Consider the following 14,132-nt stretch of genomic DNA (forward strand, 5'->3'; position numbering starts at 1 on the left):
GGAAATCTTGGTGCATTTTGCCTAATCACGTTTTGTTTGCTTTTCGATTATTTCGACAGATCCATGCATCTCCGGACCATGCTTAAATGGCGCCACCTGCGTCCAGGATTCGTCCAGTACCAACGGGCTCGTTTGTCAGTGCGCGCCAAATTTCTCGGGAGAGTTCTGTCAGACCTACGTTCCGCCAAGTAAATATTGATTTAAACGATCACACAAATGGCTGTTCTGTCTTATGTCTTTTTTTTTCGTTTTGTTTGGTGTTGTTATTACTGTGTTTAATTCTTTAAGAATAAGTTGACCATCTTTCCTTACTCTACCATGAGGTACACTAAAGCTACCTTTTAAAAGCAAAAGATGTCGAATGGGAAATTGCCATGGAATGCTGGGAAGTTATCAGTGCAAGAACTTAAGAAGAGCAGAGAGTAAACTGGTGGTCTTTTTTTGATAAATAATAAGCCAATGATGGCGACGATTATGATGATGATAATGATAATGATACAAATAATAATGAACTATTATTAGTACAATTATTAATGACATTGCTATAATAAAAAAAAAAAATGTTGACAAGAAATGATGTTTTATTGGTGGTAACACAGAAATGTTTTCATTACAATTATCATTGTTGATATTTGATTGTACACATGTACACTGTTGATGTGTCTCAGTTTGCTTTCCTGACCTTTGAACTGTGTATGTACCTTGCCACAGCCGATCCATGCAACCCAAATCCTTGCCAAAATGGAGCCGGCTGCTTTATCGACGGTGTTAACAGCAGACAGTGTGTCTGTCCCACCTACTATAGCGGCGATCTGTGCGAAGACTTTACCCGTGAGTTGTTTTTCATCAGCAATCTTTTCAGCTTCCTGAACATCTAGAAATAATGAAAAAGATAAAAAAAAATAATATCATTCCCACCAATACTTGTCATCATGATGTCGTTAAATTGAATGGTGGGTTCGTGAACACCACCGCCAGATTAAAGTTGACGATCGCCCCATTTCAAACTATCAAACCTTAATTAACATTCGACCTGTGAACGGCAGTCAAGTTTAACACATTTAACTCGTTTTTGATAAGTCTGCTAAGCTACATTTTATTCGTTAATCTTAGAACATAATGCATTTTTTTCTTTAAGACCTATCGCTGACATCACTTGCAAATTATAGCAAAGTCAGTCCATATTCGAACATATTTTTCCTCTCATTTCGGTTTATACGGTCTGTCATCGGTGTCTGTTGTGGCCCATGAGGTGAACTATCCTTGAGTTGTTGTTATCCAATAATATCATGTAAAAATGTGCCATTATTTGTTTAGCCCCCGATGTGTGCGACTCGAACCCATGTGGCGCCAATGGGATATGCACCAACTTCATCAGCTACTACACTTGTCAGTGCCTGAATGGTTATACTGGATTGTCATGTGAAAACGGTAAATGCCCATATTTTGTCTTTCAGCCTCACTAAGCATAAAAGAATAAAGCGGAGGAAAGTAAATTAACAGATTGAATTATGTTTATCTTACCAACTTTGAGAACTTAGGTCAAATAAAAGCAAAATGCTGGCAACAACTTCAGAGTGCAACGGAAACGACTGCCATGAAACTGCCAATTACTGTTACATCATCTGTTTCCCTTTTTGATAGAGTTCTTTACGAACATGTTCAAAACCACAATCAAAGCTTCAAATCTCGCTTGACATAATCAATTTGAGATTTGAACCGGCCAAGACAAAAAAAAAATCGATGCGGTATTTAAGGTGTTATTTAACATTATGATGACTTTAATAGAGTAAAATTAGACAGACGTAGTGATAGAAGTCCCATGAAATTTGGGCGTAAGATAAGAAAGTAATGGAATTTTGAAGTCTTCACTTAATATTCCTGTATTTGGAGAGGGGATGATGTCATCACCCCGCAAACCCCTCTTGCCCTCCCATACATCACAATATACAAAAATACTTTCAAATCATTTTGTTGCTGTTGTTGACGATGAAACAACTACAATGTCGTACGGTGTCGTAGCTGGTTAATTCAAGACAACAAAAAAGCGATGCCTAGAATACATCTTATTTCCTACTTCTTCTTTCTTTATGTCGTGAAAGGATATTTCAGAGAAGATTTGTTTGGAGATCTTAGAGAAACTTGTGAGATCATGATAACTCATTATCGTTGACAATTTGAGTTTTCGTTTGTGATTCGATTGTATCACTGATTTTTGATTTGTGAAATGTGTGAAAAAATAACCTTGTTGCTTTGGGTATATATTTTCTTTTTGATCAAACGTCTAACAAAATTAGCGTACATTTACGCTTTAAATAACAAGCATCTCATACAATTTATTGTACTGCAGCTGCAAATTTTACTTTCGTGATTCAACACTCATCGGTTTACAACACTGTTGATGAATACTTTTGATTTTATTTGATTCATTTATTCTCCGTATGGCATCATTTACAATTTTTTTTCAACATAAACATAAAATATACAAATATGATACTCATTATAGCTAGTTTCTACAATTTCACCAATTTTGATTACACATACATCTGTGACATAGATTGCAGTACATGTGTTATGAATTACCATACAGAACGGTCGCCAACAATAAGTTGTAAGCTTGAACCTTTGGCAACCGATAATACAATACGTTTATGCAATAAAAGAAAGTAAATGTTTTGTAAATGAGAATATATGATATGTTGCAAAAGTAAAAAATACACTTTGATTAACCTCCCGCTCTCATTACAGCTCCGAATGCATGCCTTTCTGCTCCGTGTAAGAACGGTGGAAGCTGCATTGTGGTCGGGACATCCTTCGGGTGTGACTGTAGTACTTCCCCGCTCGGCTTCACGGGGCCAACGTGTGAAATAGGTACGTGCTTGCGTTGATAGAGTAATGTACCCAGCCTACCAACTCAGTTTCAAATTCATTCTACGTTATCCTAAAGCAAGGGCATACATAGACTTGTGCTTACCAACACAAAAGGTGCCTGGCGTGCGTGAAAATTAGATGGTGATTTTGCAACAAAAAAAACAAAACAAAACCCGAGACGACATGCAGTCTAACAAGAACAAATATGATAAAAAAGTACAATTGCAATATAAGAACTAGAAGAGGAACTGTAAAAGATATATTATTATCATTATGTAACGCAGCACAACTCGAATTGTGATGTCAAGTTGAAATTTTTGATTTCCTGCTACATCTTGTTATGGAAAAAAAAAACATCTATGCAAGATTCACCTATCACGGTAAGAGGCGTTTGATTTGCAGGGGGTTATACTTAAATACCGTCTTGAAAGATGTAAACACTGCCAAAAATATTATATCCTGCTAAATCTGTCACAATGTTGGCTGAATCTTGTCTTCCGATTGGATGTTTCTTGGTCCTCTGAAAATTAGATGGATAAACTCAAACTCAGAAAGACCTGAACTGAATGACTGATATAAAAAAACCGCGTGAAACCAATCATAATAGATTTGATTTGATTACTGAATTTCTTTTTTTTTTTAAATACGTGAATGTGATGCAAAATCAATTGAACGTACTAATTTAGTACAATCTTATGTCAATGCAACAGCTGACACAGGTAAATGATTAATTCAAATATCCAACATTATTCTATCAACATACAAAATAAAAACGAGCAGGCGTCATTTTATCCATGTATGCATACATAGAATCCTGTGTACCTGTCGTTCAAAAAACGAATTAAGCAGCTATAGATACATCAGAAATACAGGAGACCATCATCATCATATTAGCAAACGCTTGACGATGATAATGGCCTCAAAAATTATTGTTTAAACAATACAACATACAACGAAGATTTCACTTCACACTCATTTAAGTCACCACTCACAATCGACAACTCACAATCGACGAACCTGCCGTACTTCTATATCTTCACAGAGCCAAACCCTTGTCTCTCCGGCCCATGCGTTCGGGGCTCCTGCTACAACCGCCTGACGTACTACGAGTGTGACTGTCAGCTCACCGGGGGATATTCAGGAGAAAGATGCGAAATACGTGAGAATCGCAGATCAGTTATCTTGAGATTATCTAAGGAAATAAGGATTTTTTTAAAAACCCAAACAAATGCCAAAGATTGTTATACTTTTGATTATACGGATTATATTGATGTCTTGCTGTGCACCACTTTTGACACTAGACTAACTTTCAAGACGAATAGTCAGCGTGTCCGAAGAAGCTTTTTGGTGGCTTTCTACTTTTGTGAACTTTACACCACATACAATTATATCCCCATTCAAGCTTCTTCATCATGCAAAGAACAATTGTGTGAAACAACACCAGAGATATTTTATTAGACCAAATAATTGACATACTTCATTCAAAATTTCTGTTCTTTTTGAAATGAACAATCGATTGCCCCTTTTTTCTGATTCCGTCATGCCTGGAAAGAAGTTTTCAATCTATAAACGCTACTGAATCTCAACAGTACATTACATAATATCAAAGGCAGAAGGGATTGCCGCTGGGGAAGTTTCAAACAAGTATCAATTTTATATGGAGTTATGACCATAAAACGAATGAAAAAGATTTATATATAAATATATATATATATATATATATATATATATATATATATATATATATATATACACGTAATACATCGCATTCTGAAAAGGAGGTAAAATATCATTCAAATATTGCTACACTCTGTCTTCTAGCTCCCGATCCGTGTGAAGGCATTGTCTGTCTAAACGGCGGTATTTGCGACGTAGGACGATGCGACTGCTCGAACACAGGCTACTCCGGAACTACTTGTGAGACACGTGAGTTCAATGACCACTCTCCGCATCATTTATAAATTAGACAAGTGCATTTATATCTTCGGAGTTGTGAAGAAGTCGATAACTGTCTGTAACTATAGTTAAGTTCAATGGGAAAAAAAATCTAATGATCATTCAATGCCGTGAAGTTATAAAGGACATTGGTTTTGCCATACCACTAAAATCTGATGACTATACAACGTCAGCAAAATTTGACTTGTCTGAGGTGATTGTCTCAAAGAGTCTCAAAGAGACTTAAGAACCCACCAAAAATATTCATAATGGATAAACCCTCCTTTTGGAGAGGGCCGTTTGATGAGTTCCACTTTTTTTAATAGTATTGTGAGGGCCTAATCATAACTCGTGCAGTCAAGCCAAGCATCTTACGACGTATTTCAGCAATGTAGATGGACTGCCCAATTAAAGTATATCATGCACAAACAGACAGACAGACAGACAGACAGACAGACAGACAGACAGACACACACACACACACACACACACATACACACGCAAACAAGCTTGCTCATTTTAACCGTCTGTGGTTTCCTCCATAGTGACTGATTCATGCGTGTCCGACCCCTGTCGCAATGGAGGGACCTGTCTGAACTTCGGGTCTTACTACCAGTGCAACTGTGCCCCTCCGTACTCCGGAACCGTTTGTGAAACATGTACGTATGCAATGCAGTCTACTGCAGCTAGGTTAAAGTCATGCAATGAGGATAAACTTTACCAGTCTAATCACAGAATAACATTCCATCAGGCAACTGGTATTAAAGGTATGACTTGTGTTGGAATATTTATTTTTTCCTATACTCAATCATCTACCTTTATTCTCACCACCACTGTTACAATTATCGATTTTGCTTTACCTGTTTTCATGAAAACAAATGAGTTAATCTTGTTTCAAATTTCTTCCTCTTTTTTTTTCTAAATGATATAATTTATACAGCATTTCTCAAGGCATCAAACAATGCATAAACAGATGAATTGATATTGAATTACGTCAAAGAAATATCCATGTTGTTCACCAAAAAAAAAAAGAAAATGTCGGTAATGTTATCAAATACATGCATAACTGATCAACAAAAAGGTTATCACTAAAAGAAAATAATAATAATAACCGCACTGTGTGAGGTGTATCCGACTTCAAAAGAAGAAGAGGAAGAAGAAGAAGAAGAAGAACAACAACAACAACAACAACAACAACGACAACAACAGAACAACAACAAAACACACAAAAAAGCATTATCTTACTTTCAGATAATTTTTATGTTCTCTCCATTCAGACGTTAATCCGTGCGATGGCATCACAGACCCCTGTCTTAATGGAGCCACGTGTTCGGATCTTGGAACCGGGCAATACTTCTGCAGCTGTCCGCTGGGATTTGAAGGAGACCGTTGCCAAAATGGTGAGGATGTGCCATTGTTAATCTGATTTAAAAGAAAGAAAATTCATTCGTGATCCTTTCGATGTCATCAAAAGAAGTCTTTACGCTGGATGAATAAAATCATTTGTGTCCATGTGTACATAAGGAGAAAAGATCTCGATTTTTTTTAAAGGGACAAGTCCACCTTCATGTACATCACATAAGGATTGAGAGAATGCAGCAATACATTTGTATTAGTAGAACACATCAGTGAAAGTTTGAGGAAAATTGGACAATCCGTTCAAAAGTTACGAATATTTTAAGTATCTGCGCAGTCACTGCTGGAAGAGAAGACTACTACAGTGTATGATGTCCCATGCGTACAACAACAATGGAAAATAAAAAGAGAATTTCACAAAACTTTACTTTTTGAATAAAGTGCACATGTATGTCTTCGACTTGCTGCTGACGTATGTTTAGGGTAACATTATTCCCCCTGCCTTCTGAAAGAGAGAAGTCGAGTGTTCTTTTGTCATACGAGAAAAATTGAAATATGTTGAATTTTCTTTATTCTTTCTTTATATCGTTGTACTCATGTGACATCACAAGCTATAGTAGTCTTTTCATCCAGCCGTGACTGAGCATAAACTTCCAAAAATTCATAACTATTTAACGGATTGTCCGATTTTGCTCAAACTCTCACTGATGTGTTCTACTAATATTGTTGCATTCACTCAACCCACATGTCTATGAAGGTGAACTTGTCCTTTAATGTCTGGAAAGGCCCTTCTATAAGGAGGTGCTGAATAGAAGATTGTCACGAAAGTCATTTCAGTGGGGAAGCATTCTCGTTAGTCAGGACTTGACAATAAAGAAGCTTGTTTTAGCCAACGCAGCTTCCAGTTGTTGTTTTTTTACGTGAACAGTTTTGTTTCTTTCAAGTATTTTGTTATCAAAAGATTACCGCTGAAAACTCGCGTTCCTTCTTCTCCGCGTGGCGTAATTGTGTATTTCAAACACGAAGCAAAGTTTAGACTCAGTCAGTAAAGAATGTGTATTGATTGTTTCATACTGAATAATACAATTTTCGGTGCCACAAACAAAGGTTTATTGATTTCATATTTTTTTAATGATTGTCATCAGCAATCAATTACTGCGATAGCAATCCATGTGAAAATGGCGCCGCGTGTCAACTTCGTCCGAGTCAGTACGGCTACTTCTGTGAGTGCAATGACGGCTACGCAGGCATCAATTGCGAACAGGGTAAGTAATTCACTGCAAAAGTATCATCCTGATACTTTTTTACACCTCATTCAAAAACACCAAAAACAAGTGACGATCTAGAAACCTATTCATAAACCAAATTTCTAAAGGCGTATAACCGTATATGAATTCTCCTAATTTTGTTTATATTGTAAAAGAGAGGAGATAGCTTTTCATCATAATTCGTTTCGTTGTAATGATATGACACGATAATATGCGTACATACATGTAGACATAAAACAGTCTAGCATTATATACTCAGATTAGCATGATTTACAGCCTTTACAATCGAAAATAATGTCTATACTTTCAGGTGCGTATTATTTGGTATGAAAATACCGGGTAGTATGGTTTTGTTGTTGTTGATATTGTGATAGGGCAGTATCATAACTTCAACAACTACTAAAGTACCAGCGATCTAAAATAAGCATCGATTGTTGAAGAGATTTATAACGTATGTCTAGTGTTCCCACTGTCTTTCCAAATTTCTGCCAGCTCACCCTTTTAGAATTTGCCGTGTTTGTTGTGTTTGCTTTCTTCAACTTTTGACTCATGAAATACGTGTCAAATGGGTTAATATGCCTCTCCACTATATTTTAACAGTATCTAATCCACTTTTGGGAATGTCAAAGTGACTTTAATCGGACAGTTCTATCTTTGAATAATAACAAGGCTACCACCGCGGTTCCTCAATTTATTCTAATGTGTCTTTACCGCTCACATTGACGAGTCATCGGGTAGAGATAGTCGATGGTTCAGATTACAGTGGCTGCTAAACAGCTCCTTATCTTATTGTTACTCTTCCAGTCATCTATGCTTGCCTGAGCAGTCCTTGTCTGAACGGTGGCATGTGCACAGAGCAGCCAGGTTTTGAATATTCGTGCACCTGTACAAGCCAGTGGACGGGTGATACCTGTGAAGAACGTGAGTCAACTTCTCAAATCTGAATCTAAAATATGTACTCTTTCATGTAAGAATTTCTTCGATTTTTTTTTTCTTGTTTTGTTCCCCAGTTAACTGAAAAAGGTAATTGTCTATAGCGTGTTATAATGATTGCATACAATATGTCAAAAAGTTAATGTAAAAGTTAATGTTTATTTCACGCCTGCGTCATTTTCACGTTGAGCTGTTGAATCTATCAATTTTTTATATCATAATATTGATCGCTCCTTAATACCAATGTATCAAAAATTCGATTGTTGTTAGCGGTAAGGGGTTGAATTACGGTGTGAGGGATTCAGTTGATGTAAACTCGAAAATACCAATTCTCGACACTCCGTTCAACAGCGAACTCGAAGGATTATACACAATCACTTTCTGACAGTGCATTTGACTGCCGTTTACGTGCCTGAAATGACACGGTTGTAAATCCTCTTTTTTTATCGCTAGCTGTGGACGCGTGCTCCTCAAACCCCTGCGAGTATGGAGGAACATGTACAAACTATTTCACGTACTTTGTATGTGTGTGTCCCGACGGAAGGTTCGGCTCAAGATGCGAACAAGGTGAGAACTTCACGGTATAAACTAAAATTAATGAGGGAATATCAGATAAATTGGAAATATACATTTTTCTTGAAGGCATGGTTTGTTTATTGTTAATCTGCGCTCGCAGTTTATAAATAAATCTCACAATTCACTGTAGTAAAATGTGCAAAATTTGGCTGACAAGGCGGCCATTTCCTCAAGGAAACAACCTTAAGGAAATGGCTGCAGACGAATTTTAGGGTACGAGTTTTTTTTCTCACATTTAAGAGTATTTTGAACAACTATCCCCAACGTGAAATCTATTATTTTTGCCTTGACCTTTGTTTTTTAGCATATTATTTGTTAATTTGTTTGTTTGATTTTTTTTCTCTGATTTCAACGGTAGGTTCTGTCAAAGATATGGTCCTTCCAAATGTGAGTTGAATAAAGACTAGTTAAGGAGCCTGTGCCTAGGATGTCATATTTATTTGTTGCTGCCTATCACTAAACAATTCACGTTGTTCCACAAATGCTAGACTTCAACGAATGCCTGAGTAACCCGTGCCTAAACAACGGTCTTTGCGTCAACGGAGACAACTCCTACAACTGCACATGCCAGGCGGGCTTCGAGGGCAATGTGTGCGAAACTAGTATGTCATTTTTTTCCACTTATATCCCTTCCATTTTTGTCATATTGTTTGTTTGTGTTTTTTTTTTTCAGTTTCGTTTGTTTTCTTAATCATTTAGATTGGAAAATAATATCATATCATCTTAAAATTCGTTTAAAAGAGAACAATATGAAGAAATATGCGATCTTAGTGTTGTAGTGTATATTCCCCTCGTAAATATGTATATCATAATAGCTATTACGCAAGTCCACGAAGTTTCGGACCCAGAGTGCAATCTGCCCAACATTGCTTGAGATCACTGGAGGTCGTTGTTACTGATAATAATTTTGTTGTCCCTGTGTGCTTTAGTGTCATCATCATCACATTGCGTATCTGAGTTAATAGATTTTTGTGTGAAGCAGAGACACTTTCGTTGAGTTTTATTACCCCTTATCTATCAATGTCATGGCCGGGATTATTATACCAGGTATGGCGATAATAATACACAAATTGTATATTAAGACCAAGACCACAAGCCATTTTTCAGAGTAGCTGAAACGCAATTACTACATCTATGTGTGTACGGAATGGATGAAAGCGCTAGCAATGTTGGCTAAATGTGTGCGGGTTCTCCTTTGAGAGAGGTTATTTAGATTTGTTCGTTTGTTTTTTATTTTATTTTTGGTTTTGTTGTTGTTGTTGCTGTTGTCGTAAAGTGTCGTTGCATGTTAAGTGTCGCTAATCAATTAATGCTATGTATCTATTTTTGACACAGATATCAACGAGTGTGATCCGAACCCATGCGCCAACGACGGCGTTTGCACGGACGGCATCAACGACTTCGTGTGCACGTGTCGACCCGGTTTCAGCGGTCAAACTTGTGAAGAGTGTAAGTTGTCAAGCATACTGTTAATACGGTACTTCGCGTGCACTTCTTTTACACATGCTAGAGTAAAAAATGGCTGGCTGAAGTAAAGAATTCTCACTATGAATGTTCAATTCCACTCTCTGTATTTAAAGTAAAGCGATATTTACGACGATGCAGAGTATTGAAATTACTTTCACTGGTTTTCTCGATAGCGATCGTGATGATGGTCTGAAACATTAAGGCAGATGTCACCGTGTAAAAGTATTAGAGTGTTGCATTTTCCAAAAACTAAATGTCTTTCTATGTCTTCCTCGATGAAATAGTCATAGAAATGAAATGCTTAAAGTTGACCATGCACCGGTACTTAAACTAAATGTAAATTGACTGAACCTGAGAAGAAATAAGATTTAACTGAATGTCTTTACATGGCCAAGAAGATAAACAAGATTTATAAAAAAAAATGTCAATGTCAGTTTACGTGGAAGAATGACGTCAGTATTACTGTGCACCGTGTTCGTTTAATATCAATGTGTATAGTCGAGTTTCCCCGGAAACAGCGGGTAACCTCCTCTCATTGCTTCCAAATTGCCTGCTGTTAGAATAAGCGTGTCATGATACACAGGCTAATACTTTCCTACCTATTTAAAGGGATGATACAGTATTGGTGGAGATGAGAATTGGGCTTTTAACTTTTTGTGAGATACCAAGAAAACACTTAGGAAATAGTACAGAGCATACCATTTTAAGAGGAATTCAAACTTTATTTGATGAAGATCGGGTTTGGAATGACTGAAACATCCAAATACAAAGTAAAACAAAGCAATCGTAATAAAAGCTGGGTCCGACACTTTATTAGAATCGCTCTGTTTCGGATATCTCAGCCATTTCAAAACCAATTTTCATCAATAATAAACGTTGAATTCCTCATGGAATTACATGCTCTTTCATATTTCATAAGAGGTTTCTCATTATCTCACCATAATGTCAGAAACCTGAAATTAGGTCTCAACCAAAACTATAGGCCTCCCATCCCTTTGATATGTTCACATTGTTCGACACTATTTATTGAATTCCTGTTGTTGCACACGTATATTCAAGTTTGATTTATCCCATCAAAAACATGTTTGTCGGGTGTTTTAAGATGTTTTCGCATTGCCTGTAATGACACATTTCTCGTTGATTGCTTAATTTTCTCGTCAACTATACAGCCGTTGATAGGTGTGACAGCAGCCCGTGTCTGAACGGTGGGGCGTGCCTCAATCTCTTCAATTCCTACCGCTGCGAGTGCGCTCGTGGGTGGAGTGGCTTGAACTGCGAACTGAGTAAGTTTCTACTAAATGGAAGAGTGCAGTTTGAGAGAGGGAGAACAAAGGAAAAAGAGGATCGACTTACTGCCAGGAGAGAATATATTACTTAAAGATAGAGCGAGACGAAATGAAAGAGAGATTGCAAGTGAGCTAAATGGACGATTGACTGTACCGTTGACCACGAGTATGAAATGTGACACATATTTTGAAAAGAAACATAGGGATAAAGGGAGGGAACCAGAAATACATGGAAAGACAACTTTGTGACTGCCTATGAATCTTTCAAGTCTTCCAATAAGGAGAAGACTGGAAATTGAAAAAGGGAGCTCGAGAAAATGGAGATACATATGCTTATATAAATTATATACAGTTAAATTGATAAAGGGATATCTGGGTGAATGATAGGCAGAGTTTATGGGGGAAGACGGAAGAGGAGAGAGCGATTGGTAAAGAAGTGTACAATGCAGAATCTTTATGTCGCGTATTGACCTTGTCAAATTCTTATCAGAAAAGTGAATGCTTCCTTCAGATTGTACGCAGTTGTGTATCTCAGCAACTTTATATTCATTTTGTTGAAGTTTTGTTTTTGGAAAAGCGTCGTGATTCACAACGCTTTCATACTCCTTTTAGTCATACTCGAGAAGGACGTCAGCACTGTACTGTGTTCGCCACTTCTGCTACTCAACAAAATACAGCTATGTACCAGGATAGTTACTAGTACTATTCTTTGCTTGTTCCTTCAGGATCCGCTTGCAATGTGGACTACTACCTGCCCGAGTGCGGGCAGGTGGAGATCACCAGCCCCAACTACCCGGCCGCCTACGACAACAACAGGACTTGCTCCTGGTTGGTGACGTCGGACGAGAACAACCGCCTCCTCATCGAGGTCAGGGATTTCCTGACCGAGCTCACTTACGACGTGCTCGAGATCGGCGGTGGCACGCTCATCGGAAACCCTTCGTCGCTGATCGCTGGGGGCGTCCTATCCGGAGATGTGGCACCCACAAATTTCACGTCATCCCAGACCTCAGTCTGGCTCCGCTTCGCCACCGACTTGGAGAAGAACGACCGAGGCTTCAGTGTAGTCGTCAGCGACATATGTGGTATGCCATCACTTATCAATTATACTGTTCTTGTTTTTTATATTGCTTTGAGATTTGTGACGTGGATTTTAATATTAACGGGACGCGGTGGCATTGTAGATAAGACTCCCAACTCCCAAACGGAGGACCCGAGTTCGATTGCTTACGTCCTTGGACAAGATGTTTTTACCCACAACGTCCCTCTCGACCCAGGCGTTTAACTGGGTACCTGGCAATGCTAGGGTAATGATAATGGCAGGGCCCTCTGGTAGAACAGTGGCAACACTGAAGAGGCTACCCTGGATAAAGAAGATCTTATTAGTAGTAGTACCCTGTATTATTATTATTATTGTTGTTGTTGTTGTTATTGCTATTATTATAACCTATTTGCATCAAAACGGTGAACCATAATCTTCATTTTGGCTTTGTAAAGTGCCGTAAAATTATGTTTCTTTAATTTTTTAGATAATGGAATGATAAAAATTGATTGTAGATATCAATGACAACGTGGCACTGTGTTATCCACGTCTGAATGATTGCGTTGTATTCATCTTGATTCATATTTTTTTCATATTTCCATTTTGTGGTAGTAGAACACAGAGAGCAATAATCTCAAAATTAAACAATGAATAAATTCTCTGACAAAAGGCTAGCCAATTCTCAGACATTGGATATGGCCGTAATGTGATTATACAATTATTTCAGTAGTCCTGTTACAGTTCCATGACTCATGATTTTCAGGTATAGGTAAAAGTTCCACATTACCGCTTGTCAGGACACTGTGCCAAGATTCTATTCCTGATAATGTTTGTGTTTCATTTTCTTCATCCAGTTCTTCCTTGCTCAAGCAATCCGTGCCAGAATGGAGGGCAGTGCCGCGACACGAATAATAACCTTGAGTACCAGTGCGCATGCCCGCAAGCTTTCACTGGAATAAACTGCGAGGAAGGTGAGCTAATTCTCAGTTGACGTATTTTCGTTGTAATCACCATTAATTTACGCTTTCAATTTCATATTGTTGATGCATGTAAATTAGAGAAGATTATGGATTAATAATCTTATACACCCAAGAAGTATTTGATTTAATGTTAACCATATATCAAGATATCAAGTAGACAACTGTTTAGATAAAGAGCTGAGCAGCGTGTTCAGCCTTGTCCTGAAAAGTTAATCAGTTTAGCAGTCAATCAAAACACGTGTTAAAATTTGCCTTTGTGATTATAGTCTACAAACCATCGTAACTGTCAGTGGAATGTGTCTTATCCATGCCATTACGTTAATTTCAATGCATCTTTCGTGGTTTCCCCTTCTCTTGATTATAAGATTTTAAAAGAAATGTGTCCTGAATCGCAAGAACGTGCAATGACAAACGTTAT

General features: G+C 37.7%; 1 pseudogene; it reads left to right on the plus strand.

The window, feature by feature from the left end:
- The window catches only part of LOC139743500 (uncharacterized), a 105,062-nt pseudogene that overhangs the window by 86,343 nt on the left and 4,587 nt on the right, over nucleotides 1-14,132 (plus strand).

This window comes from Diadema antillarum, unplaced genomic scaffold (genome assembly GCF_040938485.1).
Source record: "Diadema antillarum isolate AM-2024a unplaced genomic scaffold, OU_Dant_1.0 scf00000034, whole genome shotgun sequence".
Lineage (NCBI taxonomy): Eukaryota > Metazoa > Echinodermata > Echinoidea > Diadematoida > Diadematidae > Diadema > Diadema antillarum.